The following is a 22,675-nucleotide window of genomic DNA, read 5'->3' as shown; positions in this document are numbered from 1 at the left end:
GACTGCAGAATGCGGCCACATTACGAGCCAAAGAGAAGCGATTGGATCACAAATTAAAACCCTTTCAACCCAAGCAGATGGCACTGGGGGGGTTAGGGGGGTTGATAGGGATGCTGGGAAAATGAAGAACACAAGAGAGCATTGTTGCATTGGCGTGCTGGTGTCAAGCCAACGACAGCTACACGGTAGCGAGACAAGGTCACGAAAGAAAGATAGAGGCCGCCGATATGCTCGCTCGCACACTCGGGTTTGATGGCTCTTCACTTTGTGAGCCTCCGTTTTGTTATCTGTAATTATTGCAGCGGCTTGGTCATTACAGTTTGCTGGGAAAAAAAAAGTCCTTTGAATTTCCTCATTTGAAAATTCACATCGACTGCGCATAATTCAAATGCGTTTCTCTAATACCGTATTTTCCGCACTAAAAGGCGCCCCAAAAAAGCCTTCCATTTTCTTCAAAGCTCACAGCGCACCTTAAAATTCGATGCGCCTTGTGTATGTTCATTACGGGAATATTTCGATCCCAAAACGGCTCCTCGCTCGAGACACGCTGACAACGCAGCGATCAAACTTAAGGCAATCGGTTGGTTGCGCTGTTGAACACGGAAATAGAGCAGCGGCAAGAGAGTTCAGCGTTAACGAGTCAATGTTATCACTTGCTGTTGGTTAAGTGAACTGTGTCGCTCCTTTATTAAATAAGTTTTACTGGCATCTGATCGTTCTGTTGGCATTTCATTGAGCGTAGCTCCATCTAGTGGATGCATTGTAGATTGCGTCTTATAGGCCATTCATTGAAGGTGCACCTCATAATCCAGTGCGCCTTTTAGTGTGGAAAATACGGTATATATATTTTTTACTTATAGAAAAGGCGAAATATACATCAGATTAACACAATTTGTTACATCTGTCTATCTGTACTCGAAATTAAGTACAGACCGTAAGTACTTTGGACACTGCCATTGATTGAGGGACTCAATTATGAAGTCGGTGGCGGCTACGTGATGGATTGAAGCGTTCCCGATGAATTGGAACACGCACACAAATAAGATGAACAAAAGGTTTCGACGTACATAAAGTCGTTCCTCCGGGTATCGCTATTAGGGGGGGGGGGGGGGGGGGGCTGAGAACACCGGCGAGATAATGAAAAGAATATTGATTGAATGATTTGCTGCAGCTGGAATACATGTACATGTACCACCAGCGGCGGCGTGTCGGCTGATATCATTATTACACATCAATGCTCATCACGATTGCGCCTGAATATTAACGATTATATAAGTCACGTCATCTGCATGGGCCTTCTGACCTCGTCCACAACGCTTTTTGTATTGTATAAATACAGTTCGGAAAATGAATTTTAGTGACCATAATTGAATTTTTAAAAAATGGATTTTAAAGCTCATCCATGCGTCCATGATGGTATTGATTAATTAGCAATAATGTCACCATTATAAACTCAGTGGTGGTCTTCTTATTTATTTATGTATGTATTTATTTATTTATTTGTTCATTCATCTTCCGAGCCGCTTGATCCTCACTAGGGTCGCGGGGGGTGCTGGAGCCTATCCCAGCTGTCTTCTGGCAGTAGGCGGGGGACACCCTGAATTAGTTGCCAGCCAATCGCAGGGCACACAGAGACGAACAACCATCCACGCTCACATTCACACCTAGGGACAATTTAGAGCGTCCAATCAGCCTGCCACGCATGTTTTTGGAATGTGGGAGGAAACCGAAGCACCCGGAGAAAACCCACGCAGGCCCGGGAAGAACATGCAAACTTCGCACAGGGAGGCCGGAGCTGGAATCGAACCCGGCACCTCTGCACTGTGAAGCCGACGTGCTAACCACTGGACTACCGGGCCGCCCTATTTATTTATTTATTCATTCATTCATTCATCTTCCGTACCGCTTGATCCTCACTAGGGTTGCGGGGGGTGCCGGAGCCCATCCCAGCCGTCTCCGGGCAGTAGGCGGGGGACACCCTGAATCGGTTGCCAGCCAATCGCAGGGCACACAGAAACGAACAACCATTCGCACTCACACTCACACCTAGGGACAATTTAGAGCGTCCAATCAGCCTGCCACGCATGTTTTTGGAATGTGGGAGGAAACCGGAGCACCCGGAGAAAACCCACGCAGGCCCGGGGAGAACATGCAAACTCCACACAGGGAGGCCGTAGCTGGAATCGAACCCGGCACCTCTGCACTGTGAAGCCGACGTGCTAACCACTGGACTACCGGGCCGCCCTATTTATTTATTTATTTATTTGTTTATTTATTTATTTTTTTAATTATTTTACTTTTTACTTATTTATTTATTTTTATGTTTTTGTTTTTGTTTTTGGTTTTTGACACTGCAGGGCAACTTCCGGGCTTGAGTCAGGACTTGACGGTGCTTGACTTGAAATAGGTGGTGACTTGACTGCGCCCGAGGCAAAATGACTTGCTCGATACTTGAAGGTGACGACTTGAAAATGGCACATGTGATCTGACCTCCATCTCGCCGCAGGAGTTCCTGAGACCTTTTTGCGGTTGGAATCATGACAGACACGTTGACCAATTACATGCTACTAAAAGAAACCGGCTTGGATTGGCAAAAGATTCCCTGTGGGGTGGGGGGGGGGGTACTGGATCATTATTTTAAGGTAGCAGGCAAACTGAAAAGTGTTTCAGTGGAATGCAAGCAGACTTTTGTGCATTAGCATGCGTGCGTCCCTGAAGAACGTGCGCCTGATTGGAGAAATAAATCAGTCTCACTTTACTTAGTGCTGTCTAATGCGTGTAACGATATTAATATTTGATATCAAAGAGGAGATTTGATTTAATCTCTTGCACACAGGAAGTTTTTTTTTTTTTTGCTTTTACTTCAGAGGCTTTGGGAGATCTGACGCTCTTTTCCTCTGTCACCGCGGTTATAGTGTCTCTATTTTTTTTTTTTTTTTACAAAAATCAAACGCAGAGGCAAAAGAGACATGAGGGGCGTTTGAGAAGGAAGTGTGCAGCCGCAGTGGCACCAATGTGAAAAGATCCCAAGCTAACTTTGACATGAATCATTTGTTCAAAGGGCCTTTCTACCAACTGATCCGACAAACTGTTTCCAAACTTTAATTAAAGCTGAAGGCGGTAACGAGCGGGTTTTTTTTTTTTAAATACACGTTTCTAAAATTGATCAACAAACTTGCTGAGCCCACATTTAATGGCGCACACCAAAACCAGGAAGGAACTTGTCAAAGTATGAGCCCTGTCACCTGCACAAAATGGCGGCTTCTCCATTTTGGGCATGAGTTCTTGCCACTTGTTCTCGTGTCCTGTTATGATGGAAACGTCCACTCGATTTCGCATCAATGCTCGTCAGGTGTCACGAGGGAAACGACAGAATTAATTTTTTTTATCGGTACAATACATTCATTGTCACTTTATGAACTGGCAAGCAAAAACAAGCACAGGTTCACTTCTGGAGCACAAAAAAAAAAAAAAAAATCAAATGTGAAAACATTGTTGTGCTTGTAAATTGCAGCCTTTGTGAATCATTTTGTTTCATGTTCATGGGAGATAAGTGGCGCGCGGCATGACATCAAAAGAGACCCCCGCTCATAAAATGCGCGCTAGCTAAAGGGCGCCAAAGACGAAGCCGCTGTTTTAGATGGCGGAATAGTTTCCCTTTTACAATATATTTGAATTTGAGCATTTGAGACGATAGTGCGGCCTGGACTAAAAACAACTTTCCAGGGGCAGCTGGAGGTAAAGAGCTCACGGTGATATCCAAATCAAGTGCAACAAAACTGGGTCACAGATAAAGGCACTTGATTTCTCAATGCAAGGTAGTGAGTCAAAAGATGGCAAGCTGGGCTCCGAATGATCGCGCAACCTCATTAGCGCGTTCACGGCGCCGTGCCAAAATATGCTGCTTTCCGTGTGCTAACCCTCATATTATGTTGAAAAAAAATCACATTGATTATGTTGTGGGTCATTTTGACCCGCACTGTAAAAATCCAAGGGCGGCCCGGTAGTCCAGTGGTTAGCACGTCGGCTTCACAGTGCAGAGGTACCGGGTTCGATTCCAGCTCCGGCCTCCCTGTGTGGAGTTTGCATGTTCTCCTTGCGTGGGTTTTCTCCGGGTGCTCCGGTCTCCTCCCACATTCCAAAAACATGCGTGGCAGGCTGATTGAACACTCTAAATTGTCCCTAGGTGTGAGTGTGAGTGCGAATGGTTGTTCGTTTCTGTGTGCCCTGCGATTGGCTGGCAACCGATTCAGGGTGTCCCCCGCCTCCTGCCCGAAGACAGCTGGGATAGGCTCCAGCACCCCCCGCGACCCTAGTGAGGATCAAGCGGCTCGGAAGATGAATGAATGAATGAATGAATGTAAAAATCCACACAAAATAGTCAAAAAAAAGGTTACACCAGTAACAACTTTGTTTAAAGGGAAGTCGCCTTAAAAAGAATAAAATAAATAAGCAGCCATTTAAAAGCATCTGCTGTCATTTAATGTAACTTCATTAGTGTTATATTTTGCATTTTTGTATGCCGCAATAATTTTATGGTGAATGTTGGTCATTCATTTTGATTGTACATGACTGCAATTTGGATTACAGTGCACATTCGTGGGATGACTGTACATTATAGAGCCAGTTCAAAATTGTTTCTCCACAGAGCATTCAATTCTGCTACTTTTTATTTCCATTCAGTCAAAAAAAATAAAAATCATCTTTATGATTAGGAAAACAGTACATTAATGTCGGGCGGCCCGGTAGTCCAGTGGTTAGCACGTGGGCTTCACAGTGCAGAGGTACCGGGTTCGATTCCAGCTCCGGCCTCCCTGTGTGGAGTTTGCATGTTCTCCCCGGGCCTGCGTGGGTTTTCTCCGGGTGCTCCGGTTTCCTCTCACATTCAAAAAACATGCATGGCAAGCTGATTGGTTGCTCTAAATTGTCCCTAGGTGTGAGTGTGAGTGCGAATGGTTGTTCGTTTCTGTGTGCCCTGCGATTGGCTGGCAACCGATTCAGGGTGTCCCCCGCCTACTGCCCGGAGACAGCTGGGATAGGCTCCAGCACCCCCCGCGACCCTAGTGAGGATCAAGCGGCTCGGACGGACATTAATGTCGTGTGTATAAAATTTGGCCTCGGGGGGGTTGGGGTGACTTCAGTGTCGTGTCCAAGGATACCACAGCTGTGGGCCTGTTGGATGGTTCATTGCGACATCCGCTCAAGCCCCCGTCCAGACTTGAAGTATGACAATTAAACTTTTCGTTAACTTTGGCTTGACTTTTCATGTATGTTACATACGAGTCGTGTCTTTTCTATTTTCCATCCATCCATTTTCCGATCCACGAATCCTCGCAAGGGCCGCAGGGGGTTGCTGGACACCTCGGTGATGAGATTCAGATTTTACGGGACAATTTTTGGAGGGTGAAATATGGCATGGCATGAATATTAATAGATGTTTTTAAACTCGAAAATTGAACCACCTCACTGGCAAAGACACTTTGGGGTTAGGGAGGAATGCATGTGTGTGTGTGTGTGTGGGTGTGTGGGGAGGAAGGCGGGGATGATGGCGGGGCCACCCTTGAATAAAACTTGTAAATCGCGTGCTCGTCAGCCATTACAGTTTAACAATAGCAAAGTTAACGACACCGTCAATATAATCTCTTAACCCGTCGTTTTGTCAAGAGCCTTATTAAGCAGACTTGTAAAAAAAAAAAAAAAAAAAACGAGTGGCCAACCAGCCCGCTACCATCAGGCACAAAATGGCTGCCGTGAATGTTGGTCACCCGCTTTTAGGGCTGCCGGTGTGATTGGGACAAATAAAGTTTTTTAAAGCACTTGGCCTCATCTTCATAAAAGAAGAATTAAAAGCGTTTTTGTTGTTGTTGTTTACAGCCGCAGCTCAAGGGCAACCCCTGCAGGCGTGATGCTAAAGGAGCTGACAAGTCGTCAAATGATTCTCCAAATTCCTCCTCGCTTCTGATCGCGTAAATCAGCACCACTATTTGCGTCGACGCTGGCGGCTCTTTAATCGCAGCTGATATGTGCGCACGCGTCTCGTCAGCCTTGTTTTTTTTTTGTCATACAGTCATCGCCCAGAGTCATGTGCAAAAAAAAAAAAATGTTTTAACTGAAAACATAGCCCTCAAGCACTGTGCCACACTTCACAAGCCAATTTATTTTTGTAAGCATTTGTGTGTGTGTTTGGTTGTTTTTTTTTTTTTTTTGCACAATTGGGCACATTGATCCAATAAGAAAACCGTATCCTCATCTGAAAGTCCTGTTTTAAAACTACCATCCATCCTTCCATTATCCAAACCAAAACCCTTCAATCTGGTTTAAAATTGTAACCCTGGATTGAAACCTGTCACGTCCCGTGCCCGCCAGCAGGTGGCGGGCTTTTCCCTCCGCCAACTGCACACCTGTCCGTTATTTCGGGTTGATTATCTGCCTTTATTAAGAGGCTCTGGCAGTCCACTCACTGCCGGAGAATTCCACGCCGTGCCATTGTTCTCTTGTGCTAATTCCTCTATTGTAGACTACTCGTTGCCTTCTTGCCTTGCGGCCATTACTCTTGCTATTCGCGTTAGTCACTAAATTGTATACATATATATTGCCTAGGCCGGCCCGGTAGTCCAGTGGTTAGCACGTCGGCTTCACAGTGCAGAGGTACCGGGTTCGATTCCAGCTCCGGCCTCCCTGTGTGGAGTTTGCATGTTCTCCCCGGGCCTGCGTGGGTTTTCTCCGGGTGCTCCGGTTTCCTCCCACATTCCAAAAATATGCATGGCAGGCTGATTGAACACTCTAAATTGTCCCTAGGTGTGAGTGTGAATGGTTGTTTGTCTCTGTGTGCCCTGCGATTGGCTGGCAACCGATTCAGGGTGTCCCCCGCCTGCTGCCCGGAGACAGCTGGGATAGGCTCCAGCACCCCCCCGCGACCCTAGTGAGGATCAAGCGGCTCGGAAGATGAATGAATGAATGAATATATTGCCTAATCAGAACTTCCTCGCACTTTGTTTTTTCAGCGAGCGTTTTCGGTTGTTTCCTTATTTCCTGGTCCTTAATTGACCAGCGCTTTTTGTTACCGTTTCCCTGTCGGGCTCTTTCTGTTAGTCATTAAAGACTCTTTTGTTTTTCTGACAAGATCTTTCCGTGTCTGCTTTACTGGGAATCCACCCCTTTATTTTGTTCTGTACGAGGCGATCTGTTCATCGCCTCGGGCAGAACGTGACAAACCCCCAGAATCTGATTCGGAACATTTACCTTAACTAGACTGAAAGCATACTTTGAAACCCTAACCCTGCCTTGAAACACTAATTTGAATCCCTACCCATGGCTGAGACCACAACCTGCAACCCCAAACCTGATTGGAAAACTTAACTTGACCAAACATCTACTTTGAAAGCCTAACTCTTGTGTTAATCCAATTTGAATGCCCAAAATCTGTCTTGAAATCCAAATCTGAAACTGTTAATCTACCGTAGTTTGAAACCCTGACCAGTGATTAAAACCCAATCAATCACAAGTCTAATTTTAGCTTGAGAATCTATTGAAAACCCTTAACCTTGAACCCCAATTTGAAGTACCAAGCCTGACTTTAAAATTTGGCCACTATTCTCATAGACAGCACGCACAAGCAATCGGGTGTGCTTTAGTAGATTCCAAGTACCCACTTCACCGCAAACCAATTTAAGAAAGACCCCAATGTGACATCTGAAAAAGCTTTGTTGCCTTCACTCCACCACGTCGACGCTTTGAACGTGTAAATAGTTGTGATCACTCTCACAAAAGCGCCACTTTTGTAGAGAGCAACCTCTATTAAAACCCCTGGGCCCAGCCAGGCCCCCCTCAGTGAAATTGATCTAGAACCGCCCCTGAAAAATGCAGATCTCCCTTGTCTCAGGGCCGCAGGCCTGCAAAATGACCAACGCCAGGTCTAAACTCCAGTTCACAAATATCTAACCCCTTAAATGCAACATTTTGAGGCCCTTACCTTGGTGTAAAACCTTTGCTATTAAAAAAAATCATGAATGTATGAAGAATATTCATTCATTCATTCATCTTCCTAACCGCTTGATCCTCACTAGGGTCGCGGGGGGTGCTGGAGCCTATCCCAGCCGTCTCCGGGCAGTAGGCGGGGGACACCCTGAATCGGTTGCCAGCCAATCGCAGGGCACACGGAGACGAACAACCATTCGCACTCACACTCACATCTAGGGACAATTTAGAGTGTTCAATCAGCCTGCCATGCATATTTTTGGAATGTGGGAGGAAACCGGAGCACCCGGAGAAAACCCACGCAGGCCCGGGGAGAACATGCAAACTCCACACAGGGAGGCCGGAGCTGGAATCGAACCCGGTACCTCTGCACTGTGAAGCCGACGTGCTAGCCACTGGACTACCGGGCCGCCCTGTATGAAGAACAGTCAAATAAAAACACATTGTTGTAGTTTGCAGTACAAACATTGACAAAATGTCAATTTGTCAAAAACGAAGAAACGTGACCACGAGCAGGACTGGAAAAGGCTGCATTTAGAATATTGAGCACCCCCCCCCCCCCCCATCTCCCGACACCTCCCCATGCATTAATTCGCTTCCTTTGTGGGAGCTCAGGTGCGCTCGGCGGTGGCTTGGCTACGACCCTGTTTAAACGCATCCACGGGTTCTTGAATGCTCCGCTTTATGTCTCCCCGCCGCCTCATTTGGCTGCAAGGCGGCAGCTCGCTTGTTGCCCTTCGCTATCGCCGGTGTCCAATTCCATCGCTGGCAGCATCACAACGACTTTTTTTTTTTAATGGCGTTTCTCCCTTAAATCTTACGCCCACCCCCCCTCCTCAACCTCCCCGTCCCCCGACTGCTTCTCTCCAGATGGCTGGTGACGGCTGTAAAAGCTCGTCGCAAGGCTTTGACCCACCCTATGCCAACCCCTCGCCACCGCCCCCCTGCACCCCCCCCCCCCCCCCGCAACCCACTGCCTTCTTCTTGGCCTTCCGACAGGCCCGCGTTTCGCCGCTCTCCACGGCTGATGTGGGCCAGCTGATAACAGTTCCTTTTATGTGTCGCTTAGCAGCACAAAGGGAGGCGCCCCAGTGATCAAATACCAGAAGCTCAACAGGCTGCTTAGCTTTTTTTTTCCCCCCCACGACAGCACCAGCCGAGGGAACACATGGAAGAAGGGGGTAGGACGATTGAAGTACCAGGCTTCGACTGACACTTTGTTTCCATGCTGAAAAGAGCTGGAAAACATTGCTGTCTGGAGCTCACAAAGCGTGTGAGTGTGTGTTTGTGTGTGTTTGCGTCAGGCGTGTCAGCGGCACGGAGGAAGATGGTATACACTTAGCAGCCAGTAGGGGGCCTAAAAGTCAAGTGGGTCCTGAAAGCCTCGTTTTAAAATGTAACCCTTGTTTGAAACCCATAAAGGCCCTAATCCTAGATTAGGGCCAATGAAGAAAGAAAAAATAAGGTTGGCAAGATTCTGACTTTGTCAAAAACGAAGAAACGTGACCACGAGCAGGACTGGAAAACGCTGCATTTAGAATGTTGAGCACCCCCCCCCCCCCCCCCCCACTCCTCACCCCCCGACACCTCCCCATGCATTAATTCACTTCCTTTGTGGGAGCTCAGGTGCGCTCGGCGGTGGCTTGGCTTCGACCCTGTTTAAACGCATCCACAAACCCAAATTTGTAACCCTGACCCTGGCTTGAAACCCTAATCTGAAAACCTAACCTTTGTTTCAAACCAAAACGTGAAATGCAGTTTGGCCAAAATGCTCGGTCACGATGGAAATCCTCCATGCAAATACATGTTAAGGGGGCACCCGCAGATTGCCGACAGAATCCCCCCCCCACCCCCCCCCCACCATGTTTCAGTCACCGAACTTGTATTTGATGTTCAGCCATCCTGAAGGTAACCTTCCATGTTGTCTCTCCTGCTTCTTTTAAGTGAGAATTCTGACTTTAAAGTGAGAAATTCTGAGATTAAAGTCAGAATTCTCACTTTAAAGTCAGAATTCTGAGATTAAAGTCAGAATTCTGAGATTAAAGTCAGAATCTTGCCAACCTTATTTTTTCTTTCTTCATTGGCCCTAATCCTCTTCCGTAGATTGGAACTCTTGAACCAGTTTCAAAACAAGACTTTACGTTGATGTCATCGGCGGACATTTTGCATTTACATGCAAAATCGGCGATTGGTTGTAATGTCATCATTTGGCGAGTGATCGAAACCGCAAAATTAAACATCAGTCTTGTTCACTGTGGAGAAGTTCTGTGTGGTCATCATTGGCCGGGCATCTCCGATTTTTTTTTTCCTGATTAGTTTTTTTTTTGGGTGGGGTGGGGGGTTGTATTGAATGTCTATCAGTATTTTTGTTTTTTATTGGTACACGCAAAGGACAAAAGAAAAAAATACTTGGCATATTTTTTTTTTCAAACATCAGATGTCACCACAAACCATGGCAACAGAGCCACCTGCGAATAAATCGATACAAAAGGTGAGAGATGCTTACCACAAGCAGAGCTGAACAAAATGGCATCAGTGAGTGACCGCAAAAAAAAAAAAATAGATATCCAATTAATCTATTTATATTATATTTATATTTATACTATATAAGAATTTTTGGAGCTAGAATCCCCCCCCCCTCCTGCCCCCCGCAATGCATATCGGTGGATCACAGTTGGCCAACTGGACAGTGAATGAACGGGTTGGTTAAATGGATTGGATATATTAGTCCATCTTCTGATCACATTGCTGAAGAGTTATTGTTTTATTTTTAACTAATCGATTGATGACACATATCCTAAGCGTGTAGAGCCTATTTAAAATCCTTTTTTTTTGAAACGGCACCGCAAATCCCTGCTTGTCAACACACAATCGGCTTGAAACCCAAATTTGTAACCCTGACCCTGGCTTGAAACCCTAATCTGAAAACCTAACCTTTGTTTCAAACCAAAACGTGAAATGCAGTTTGGCCAAAATGCTCGGTCACGATGGAAATCCTCCATGCAAATACATGTTAAGGGGGCACCCGCAGATTGCCGACAGAATCCCCCCCCCCCCCCCCCCCCACCATGTTTCAGTCACCGAACTTGTATTTGATGTTCAGCCATCCTGAAGGTAACCTTCCATGTTGTCTCTCCTGCTTCTCGCCATTTTGGTGGCAACAGTCCCTCGTCGCCACGCCTCTGCCGCTGCGCCTCGGCTCACCCGGGCTGTCACCTGTCAATCAAACCTCAGCAGCGCCCGTGACCCTCCTTGTCCTTGGACTTGACGAGCAGGATGGAAGTTTTCCAGCACAGTTGATTTGTTTTCACCTGAAGCAGCAGCACAAATGCTTCCCCCTCACTCATCTCTCTCTCTCTGTTGATGTTATGGAAAAAAAGCAGGACAAAAATAACACAAGGGCGCGCGTGTGCCCACATCTAGCATCGCTAATTCCCCAGTATTGGCGGTACTTCTGGGCCTTCGAGCAAGAGCCTCTTCTGGGCTCATTGGTGGACGTTCAAGGAGGCTCTTCAGCCTTTGAATGCTCCACACAGGTGCAAAGACAAAGACCGAGAGCTATGTACAGACGCGCTTTAGTGGAGACGAGGGCTGTGTGAATTTGCGGAAAGCCTTGCTTCATTTCTCAGCATCCTTTTGTCAACGTAACATTTTTTGTTAACAGTAGGAAATCACACTTCGGATGTAACTCTTGTGATGACAATTACAAAAACCTCATTTGGAAGCCTCGCCCCGGCTGAACGCTCCGATTCGTAACCCCAACCGTGGTTTTAAACACTTTAGGGCCGTTCACACGGCACACATTTGCTCCGGTGCTGCACCGAGATAGTTTGTTGCGGGATATTTTGCACCCCAGCAAATTGTGTGGAGCGTTCACACGTACAAAGCCGCTGAGCGGGGTAGCCCCGGTACAGTCTCGGGGCTGCCCGACTTGCGTTCATACGGCAGTTTCTGCAGCGGAGCAAAACGACAGAAAACAAACCAGCTGTCATGTTGGTTCTTTTTAAAACGTACTGTATATACACAACTCAAGCGACGACTGGACCGGCACGTCCTTCTCCTTCTCGGTTTCCGTGCCTTCTGCTAGAGAGTGACCGCCCAAGAAAACGTAAATGAACGATGACTTCAATGACACTCAGAAAAGCAAACCTCCGTGAGGTGGGTCAAATTTGGTCCGGTATAAGCTCTTTTCCGGGGCTACCCCGGAGCTAAATTGCACGTGTGAACGCTCTACTGGGGCAGCCCCGGTGCAGCACCGGACCAAATCTTGCCGTGTGAACAGCCCTATTGACTTTGACAAGTTGATTTTGCTCCGTGAAAACGACGTCACTCATTTTATTCATATCAAATAAATGTTCCCCACGGAATTTAAGTGAAATGCCATAAATCTGTTGCACCGCAATATTTTATTTCACGACATCGTTATAAAATGGCACTGTTATTGCAGTTTACTATGCGTCGTACTTAACAGACCTACACCAAATAGTGAGACGGGAAGAGAAGTATCTGTCTCCGCAGCTCAACATTGCTTTACGGAGCCTTAATTCCCCCTTCGTCCCCCCTAGAAGTCCCAAGATAGCCCCTTTGCTGGACACAACCCAGTCAGCAAAGGCATCTGGCCCAGATTCGGCATGAAGCTGGCGCAGCTGGCCTTGAGTCGGCAATGGCATAATGCATGTGGGCCGAACACGGCCCAGGAGTGGCAAAGGGGAGGCACTGGCTTGACTCTGGCAAACCAGATGTGGGCCAGTTGTGGAATGAAGTATTTGGGCCAGAAATCAATTTACAATTCCGGCTCGTATATGGGCCACCCTTAAATGCAGTTTCAGATTTATTTTTTCAACACACAGCCTTGTTTTACAACCGATGCGGAATTCCATTCATCACACACACACAAACACACACACACACACACACACGCACGCACGCACGTACGCGAGGTTCAATCAGGCCCGCAGGATAATTTAAAAATGAAAAAAAATGCATAAAAGACACCCAAAAAAAATCATTTTAATTAAAGTGCAATTCGTTGAGTATCCGCTAGGGGACACTGTTTTGACCCGAGAAGAAGACAACAGCAGCCTCAGTCCGTCGCTGAGACAGACCCATGACAGGAGACGCTATCAATAGCACTCTCACATTTGCACATTTAATAGCACTCTCCTTAGTTTTTAAGGTGCAGGCAGGGATTACATTTAGATTTTATATATTTTATATTTTATTATTTATCCGGGTTTTCTGAACGCAACATACGTGTAGCTGCTCTACCATTGGCTATTACCGAGCATCATCCTGGCATCCCATTGGCTAAGAGGGACTTCCACCATATGTGTCTACGTGTGTAGATAGATAAATAGAGTGGTACCTCTATTTACGAAATTAATTGTTTCTGGTAGAAATTTATTCACTTGAAAAGTTTGTAAGTAGGGACACATTTTATATGTTAATGGCCTAATCCGTTCCAAGCCTCCCTAAAATTCAGACATAAATATTTTCTAGTTCAGAAATTTCTTCCAGGACAAATAATTTCGTAAATAGAGTTACGTACCACTGTACTTTGAAAGCCAAATGCTGACGTGAAATCCTAAATTTAAAATGTATGTAGTGTAATCCCTTTATCGGAATGCGAGAGAAAGTAGAACATCAAAAACATGGGCGACTGTCATGTTTGCATTTTCCCTCACAAGCTGATCAATGTGCGGTCAGAAAAAAAAAAAGTTATTTTAGTGTCTAATTTTCATAAAATCACACTGAAGTTGCCAACCAGATGGGACGCAGGCGTTGAGATGTGCTCTTCAGGCCGCGGCATGACATGACATGCATAGCATCTCATTAGACGTGACCGCTTCAGTGAGCGACAAGCGTGACATGAGTTTATCCGCGGGCGCTCAAGGACTCAACCAAACGATGTTAGATTGTTTTCGTTCGAGATTTCGGCCCGAGCGTATTCCTGCTTGCGACACAGCGTGTGTTGGCGCTAATCAGAACCAAGTAGGACTTTGATATTTCCCGAAACGTGTGTCTACGTTTACTCCGCGTTACTTGCACTCGCTGATTTTGATTGCATTGCCGCAATGTTGACGCGCGCAGTTTGGAAAGAGGCTCATCGGCCGTTCAAGCAACAACCAGCGGCCTATTCATAATGAGCTCATCGTTAGCGGTAAACAAAACACCGCGGTCACTAAACAAAACACTGTCTTAACTTAGGGTAAAACCAAATGATGCTCTGGAATATAAAACACACACATAACTGTTAACACACTACAGGGAAAAACAAACGCCTACAGTATCATGAACGATAAAATAAGTAATTAGCTGAGACTGTTTACGATCGCCGCAAAGCATTGGCGGAATCTCATTTCTTAGTGCTTCTTTCCAGAACGAAAAGTCCTGCTCTGTTTGTGCTCCTGTCACCACTCATTCCTTTTGCCCAAACTCCTAAAACCTTCACTATCCCATCACACTCCAGCGTTATGTTTGCGTGTGGAATGAAACCTCATTAGATTGCGCACGTGTACATAATATTGCGGTCAGTGAGTCGTAAACTAAGGCTCTGTTCGCACTAGAGATCGATTCCAATTGTTCACCTATTTGCAACACGTAACTCATTTTTATTCATCCATCCATCCAATTTCCAAACCGCTTGATCCTCACTAGGGTCCGCGGGGGGTGCTGGAGCCTATCACAGCTGACTTTGGGAAGTAGGCGGGGGAAACCCTGAATTGGTTGCCAGCCAATCGCAGGGCACACAGAAACGAACAACCAACCACGCCCACATTCACACCTAGGGACAATTTAGAGTGTTCAATCAGCCTGGTACGCATGTTTTTGGAATGTGGGAGGAAACCGGAACACCCGGAGAAAACCCACGCAGGCCCGGGGAGAACATGCAAACTCCATACAGGGAGGCCGCAGCTGGAATCGAACCCGGTACCTCTGCACTGTGATGCCGACGTGCTAACCACTGGACTACCGAAAAAATCTTCCAGATCCGACCCGGGCCTCTTTCATATGCGGGTATAAATCGGATATGTAAGCAATGCGTCTGCAGTATGAATGTTCATCCACGCAATCTCGTCAAAAGCTACTTTTACTTCTACTTTCTCCCGCCTCGCACCCCTCCCGATATGCAATAACAAAATGAGCCCCAACACAAGCGCCCGTATTTACTTCTGTAAAGAACTGCGCCAATTGTCGTCCTGCTTTGTGCGCATGCGCGTCACATCACAGACGCGTTTCATTCACATTAGAAGTTCATTCATTCATCTTCCGAGCCGCTTGATCCTCACTAGGGTCGCGGGGGTGCTGGAGCCTATCCCAGCTGTCTTCGGGCAGTAGGCGGGGGATACCCTGAGTCGGTTGCCAGCCAATTGCAGGGCACACAGAAACGAACAACCATTCACACTCACACCTAGGGACAATTTAGAGTGCTCAATCAGCCTGCCACGCATGTTTTTAGAATGTGGGAGGAAACCGGAGCACCCGGAGAAAACCCACGCAGGCCCGGGGAGAACATGCAAACTCCACAAAGGGAGGCCGGAGCTGGAATCGAACCCGGTACCTCTGCACTGTGAAGCCGACGCGCTAACCACTGGACTACCGGGCCGCCCTTCATTCACATTAGAAGTCACATTTGTTTTCGTGACGCGAACGACCACATAAAATTATTGGATTTACCAAAACATCCGAATTGGTCATTGTGCCTTGTAGTTTGCGATTACAATTAAAAGAGAAGTCACTTTAATCTGCAGGCATTTTTGACGGGGGGAGAAAATGAACAAAGCCAGCTCGTGACGTTTGACACAGTGTGCATTCAAACCAGCCGACTAACAAATCGTCCTCAATCAGCTAATTTGAAGGATTCTATCAAATCTCTCAAAGAAGCGCAGTGGGGCCGGAGCTGCGGAATGTGTTTCCTGTGCACAATCAGCACGCAGAGAGCGGCGGTAATTAAGGAGCAGTGCCCTACATGGATCCCATCCGGCAAAGCAGGATTTTAATTCCCAGCTAATTGAGGCTATGACAGCGCTGACGCTGGGAGGGACCCGGAAGTCCTGCCGCTCGAGAGACCGCCGGACGGGGTGATTTGTTAAAGCTTTCGCGAAGGTAACCTAGGAATCTGAAACCGACCAGACTCACACCTGAGCCCCGTCTGTGTCGCCATCCCACAGCTCACCGAAGGAAGTCGGGCAAACATTCCGGTTTTAGCTCGTCTTTAATGGCAGCTGTCGGCGGGTGGCGGAGGAAGAGAGTTGTTTGATTGATTTGCTTCATTTGAATTCGGATCTCGCCTGTGATCGGCGTCGACAGGTTCACACACGCCCGCAAAGAGAATAAAAGACGCAAAGGGAGAGAGAGACAGAGAAGTATATTTAGAATTTTCCGGGCTTCTGTCTGTGCTGAAGTCTAATCAAGGCAGACGTTTGTTAAAAAGGTCTTTTCTTCATCCTCATCATCATCATCATCATCACAATGATATTACAGTCGCTTCTTCTCATTCAGCGTGATCGAGCTGCTGCTCGAAAATGATTGCGTAGGATGACTTGGCATCACCCACTCGTGCGCAACTTCGTCGGTATCCTGCAAACTGTAATGAAGTCATGTAAGGGTTCAGGGTAGGGTTCAGGTCAACTTCAAGGATTCGGGGTTCGTATCATGGTTGGGCTTAGCGTTTGGACTGGCAGAGGTAAATAATGGTTTCGGAAATGTGAGGTTTTTTTTTTTTAAGTGCTTTTGAGGACTGTTGTTGTCGGCGAGAGCCCGTGTGACATTCACTACAAGCTGTCAGAGTTAACCGAGGTGAAAGGTACTTTGAGATCTGTATTATTCTTATCCGTTCATCTCTTGTCTTTTCTTTTGAATCCACAAGAGGCGAGAACAAACGCAAACTGACCGCTGCGCGTGGAATTCTGCAAAGCAGCCGCTGTTAAGGCCGCAGCAGCTTTGACGCTCTTTGAGGTAAGAGCCATCAAGCCGCATATTTATGTGCATACATCTACTGTCTTTGTTGTGAGAGTGCGATCTAACATCTATTGTGTTGGGATTGTGTCGTTCTGGCGCTTGCGTTGGAGGCCAGAGGAGAAAAAGCGCCTTTAAAAAAAAAAAAAAAAAAAAGGGGAGGATCACATGTGTGAACAGTGCCCCCTAGTGGATGTGTAATGAATGTAATCAGATCGGTCTTGCATAGTTTTGGCGGTTTAAGGCACGTCATGTCATTTCAAAGGCGGACTCAGCCCACGCGTGTGTGTCTGTGTGTGCCGACGTGAATAAATTGATGGCGTGCAAAAGCTCCCAGGAAGAGGAGCAGGAGGGTAGGACAAAACATCGACACGGGAGGACAGATGAAGCGTATCGGCGTTACTCTCATTAATTCACCAACAACAAGAGCGAGGATGGGTAAGACTCAAAGACGAACGAGGACAGGGCGGGGGGGGAGTCTGGGGGAATATCGGTCCCTTCCTTGTTGCAAACTGCTTGGCTGCCGTTTCCTCAAGGTCGCCGGGTTAACAGGCAGCCGGGCGGCATTGCAGCTGCTGTCTGCCAGCCGGTGGCCCGGAGGAGCCCCCAATCAATGCTCACATTTCAGGGCTGAAAATGATGAGAAGCAAGCAGGCCTCTCAGAGCAAGATGGATGAGGGAGAGCGTCGCAGCAAAACATTACGGATCAATAATATTCGCAGCCTCCAGGAGAGAATACGCTAAAGAGATGCGTTTTAATTTCGTTTTGGCTTTTTTATATATATATATATCAGAAATCAGCTCAGAAATACAGCTGGCCCGTTCACCTTTATGCTCCAGGGAGCAAGAAATAGTTTGGAATGAGCAATTCTCCTCTGTCGTGGTGCTGAAATTGTACTTTCTCATTGACGAGAGAGGTAGGAAATACATTCATTCATTCATTCATCTTCCAAGCCGCTTGATCCTCACTAGGGTCGCGGGGGGTGCTGGAGCCTATCTCAGCTGTCTCCGGGCAGTAGGCGGGGGACACCCTGAATCGGTTGCCAGCCAATCGCAGGGCACACAGAAACGAACAACCATTCGCACTCACACCTAGGGACAATTTAGAGTGTTCAATCAGCCTGCCATGCATATTTTTGGAATGTGGGAGGAAACCGGAGCACCCGGAGAAAACCCACGCAGGCCCGGGGAGAACATGTAAACTCCACACAGGGAGGCCGGAGCTGGAATCGAACCCGGTACCTCTGCACTGTGAAGCCGACGTGCTAACCACTGGACTACCGGGCCGCCGTGGGAAATACAATGTCATGCAAGTCAGTGTTGAGTTACGCAACCAATGTAGTGACCAAACACTGTTTTTCATTTAGTGTGAGGAACGGTTAGGTTGAGTATAACGTTTGTGTGTTTTGATAGGGTTAGCGTCCGGCGTACTTTTAAGTGTTGGGTAGAAGCCGGGGTTTAGGTCACAGTAGTGTTATGGGAGGATCAGATTCGAGTTTGTGTGTAAGGTGAGGTCAGGGTTTAGGTCAGGGTTTAGATAAGGGGTAAGGTTTTGGTTCGGGTCGGGTTAGGTGTTGCTTCGGATTTCAAGCCGTGCTCTGGTAGGATCAGGTTGGGCTTTTCGGTCAGGTTACAATAGGTTTGGGGTAGGGCTCGATCAACATCTGGTGCAAAAAAAAGAATTACGGCAGTGCCTTGAGATACGAGTTTGCTTCCATGCATGACCACGGCAGTAAATTTAAAACACTTGGATCATAGAACGTCTTTCCCCATTGAAATGAACAGAAATGACATGAATACGTTCAGGTACAGTATACCCCTGAAAAAAAATCAACGGCAAAAATTTTGGTCATGTGTGTTTTAATTTAATTTTAAAAATAGCCCTCTCTAATACTGCACACAGTCATGGTGTAATGCAAAGAATGAAAATGTTTTCAACAAACGTGGCCACATTTCTTTGCTTCAAATCAACACACATTGTGCTGCTCCTTCTGGTGGGAAAGCTTTGGCCACGCAGTGCTAGCATAAGAACATATGGAGACAGTCTCAATAAAATAAGCATTGTCAGTTAAGTTGGGTCGCTCGCTTCCTTCAAAAGACTTGGTTAGAATGCAAAAATTGGGACCGTATGTTCCTTATTACATCTACCAAGGCGCGCGTCTCCGTTTGCAACATGAGCTATGGAAGAAACCGTCCCGATGTTGATGCATGAAACCGTATATCACGAGTGAAAGACTTTCTCCCGGACACATTTCCAACCCATCAGGTGGAAACTTTTCCAAGTTTACAAAAGGCCAACAAAGGTAATGAGACAGACAAGGTTACGGGGAAGGTGGGGGAGGACGAGACGCTGTAACAAACAGGTAGATCGATAGGAGAGAAGAGGCTAATGGGCTATAGGCTTCGCCCGGCTTGGCTGATATCCACAGGTCTTCTTTTTACTGCAGCCTTTTTAAATCATTCCGGCGGTGACACGGGCACAAAGACCCGCCACAGCGCCGGGAGCGGTCGCTTGTCGTTTGAGCCGTTAATCATGCCGGATCTGCCGCGGGGGAGTGGGGGGGGGGACCTCATCTTCCTCTTCACGTCCGAAAGCTCCGTCGGCGCGCTTTGAATGAACAAGTGTCCTCTGTTGCGGTGCTGGAATCGTACTTTCTCAATGAAGAGCGAAGGGGAAAATGTACCTTGAACTGGTTGCCAGTCAATCGCAGGACACACAGAGACAAAAAAACCACCCGTGCCCACACTCACACCTAAAGGAGTAAGAGAAAAGGAAGGACATATAGCGACAACTGTTGTTATGGTTAGACCCAATAATGGGGCAATCTTTACGAGATATTGCGTAAAGTAGGGCTAATAGGCGCCAATAAGGCTGCATCGGTGCTAGCTAGAATGCTAACTCTGTAAACGGCGCCCTCTATTTGAGATACTCTTAAGTACACCTAAAGGAGTAAGAAAAAAGGAAGGACATTTAGGGACAACTGTTGTTATGGTTAGACCCAATAATGGGGCAATCTTTACGAGATATTGCGTAAAGTAGGGCTAATAGGCGCCAATAAGGCTGCATCGGTGCTAGCTAGAATGCTAACTCTGTAAACGGCGCCCTCTATTTGAGATACTCTTAAGTACACCTAAAGGAGTAAGAAAAAAGGAAGGACATATAGCGACAACTGTTGTTATGGTTAGACCCAATAATGTGGCAATCTTTACGAGATATTGCGTAAAGTAGGGCTAATAGGCGCCAATAAGGCTGCATCGGTGCTAGCTAGAATGCTAACTCTGTAAACGGCGCCCTCTATTTGAGATACTCTGAAGTACACCTAAAGGAGTAAGAAAAAAGGAAGGACATTTAGGGACAACTGTTGTTATGGTTAGACCCAATAATGGGGCAATCTTTACGAGATATTGCGTAAAGTAGGGCTAATAGGCGCCAATAAGGCTGCATCGGTGCTAGCTAGAATGCTAACTCTGTAAACGGCGCCCTCTATTTGAGATACTCTTAAGTACACCTAAAGGAGTAAGAAAAAAGGAAGGACATATAGGGAGAACTGTTGTTATGGTTAGACCCAATAATGTGGCAATCTTTACGAGATATTGCGTAAAGTAGGGCTAATAGGCGCCAATAAGGCTGCATCGGTGCTAGCTAGAATGCTAACTCTGTAAACGGCGCCCTCTATTTGAGATACTCTGGAGTACACCTAAAGGAGTAAGAAAAAAGGAAGGACATATAGGGACAACTGTTGTTATGGTTAGACCCAATAATGGGGCAATCTTTACGAGATATTGCGTAAAGTAGGGCTAATAGGCGCCAATAAGGCTGCGTCGGTGCTAGCTAGAATGCTAACTCTGTAAACGGCGCTCTCTATTTGAGATACTCTTAAGTACACCTAAAGGAGTAAGAAAAAAGGAAGGACATATAGGGACAACTGTTGTTATGGTTAGACCCAATAATGGGGCAATCTTTACGAGATATTGCGTAAAGTAGGGCTAATAGGCGCCAATAAGGCTGCATCGGTGCTAGCTAGAATGCTAACTCTGTAAACGGCGCCCTCTATTTGAGATACTCTTAAGTACACCTAAAGGAGTAAGAAAAAAGGAAGGACATATAGGGACAACTGTTGTTATGGTTAGACCCAGTAATGGGAAAATCTTTACGAGATATTGCGTAAAGTAGGGCTAATAGGCGCCAATAAGGCTGCATCGGTGCTAGCTAGAATGCTAACTCTGTAAACGGCGTCCTCTGTTTGAGATACTCTTAAGTCCGCTTATTGGGCCGAGGTTAGGGTACAGTTTTGATCTATGCTACGACGTTATGATCCACGTGTGGTGTTAGAAAAGGCCAAAGGATGTTGCCTTCCCGCAGGTGCTCAGTGAACACCAGCGCTGAAATATGATAGCTTGCGCAGTAAAGCCTTTTGGAGAAATAGAGAGATGGATATTTTAAAGGCAGGATGATGGGACTCTCTTAAGATGTGATAAGGTCCACTGACAGTGGTTGAGGGGCTCCTCTCAGGGTTCACTGCGCACACAAACGAGCGCCTTTGGCTAGGGGGTCTGGGGGGGGGGGGGGGCTGCTTGACAGGCTGAAGGTGGGAAAATAACAACCGGGCCCTTAGATGGAGCGAGTGAAAATGTGAAAATACAAGGCAAGAAATAGCTGCATCGATCAGCCGAGGTGGAGGGGATTAAGGGCGACAGGCTCCATTTTGGATTGGATAGATTGGACAGAGGCGGTGTGGACATGGTGCTCCGTGTTCCACACTTGATTTCTGTCCATGCAAACTGACAGCAGCGATTAGTCTTCTTCGCCGTTAGCATCGAGCGCACGCCCGCCGTTGGTCATTGCGAACGCCGATGTCATTTGAAAGTTTACGCACAAACAAATTGCGTTTGTGTCTATGGCGCAAGGTGGCGGTCAGCATCGACGGGCGAGAACAGAATGAACATGACTTGCATGACGCATACATTTGTAACCGCGGATGACGATCTTTATTATTCTTATTTTTTTTTATAATCTTCAGTTAACCGAATAAAACCCATCGAGATCAAGATCTCTTTCACAAGGCAACGTTGACAAGAGATTAGCATTTCACGTCATGAAAATCACTGAAAAGTGAAAGTATACAAAAAGTGCCGCGTGAGCTAGTAATCGTCTTTTCTTTTGTGTATGTTAGCGTTATACCATTTTTTAAAAAAATCTCTCGAGAAGAGCAATCATGTTAATGACACTATTTTTTTTTTTTTAAATGTTTACTGGATTCTTTTCATCAGAAATGCAAGTATACATTTCTAGATTTTTTTTTCCATGGAAATCTGCCCTTGTTTTTTTTTTTTTTTAATCCAGCACATCATGTTTTAGTCCTCATAATAAAATCATACCAAATGGAATAAAGGAGTATTTTTTTTTCCAATTAAGGCTTAAGTTAAGCAACAGTTGGAAATTCTGACTTCACAAACGCTAAGAGGTGCCGGTCAGAGATTTTCAAAGGCTGGATGAAGCCCAGAGCTACACAACAAACGATTTTGCCAAAAACAACAACAACAACAAAAAATCACGCTAAAAAACAGACTAAGGCTAACATAAACAAACGCCTTTATGGGGAACCCGGTTGACATCGTGGCAACTAGAAACCATGTGATGTGGAAGACATGTCCGGACTTTGGATATTTTGGGACCGCTTCAATTTGCTTTCATATTTTCACACTTGAAAGAAATGAAAACCAACAGAGGTTGCTTCTC

General features: G+C 46.4%; 1 long non-coding RNA gene across 2 annotated transcripts in view; it reads left to right on the top strand.

The window, feature by feature from the left end:
• LOC127598979 (uncharacterized) overlaps positions 1 to 11,752 on the top strand; it is a 43,314-nt gene extending 31,562 nt beyond the window's left edge. For both annotated transcript variants that reach the window (XR_007961970.1, XR_007961971.1), the window contains exons 3-5: positions 5,875 to 5,966; positions 9,128 to 9,250; positions 11,142 to 11,752. This is a non-coding gene — a long non-coding RNA (uncharacterized LOC127598979). The remainder of the gene's footprint in view (positions 1 to 5,874; positions 5,967 to 9,127; positions 9,251 to 11,141) is intronic.
• The last annotated feature ends 10,923 nt before the right edge of the window (positions 11,753 to 22,675 follow it).

This window comes from Hippocampus zosterae, chromosome 4 (assembly GCF_025434085.1).
Source record: "Hippocampus zosterae strain Florida chromosome 4, ASM2543408v3, whole genome shotgun sequence".
Classification (NCBI taxonomy): Eukaryota; Metazoa; Chordata; class Actinopteri; order Syngnathiformes; family Syngnathidae; genus Hippocampus; species Hippocampus zosterae.
Note: the sequence above shows the minus strand (reverse complement) of the source record. Positions and strands in the feature narration are given on the sequence as shown.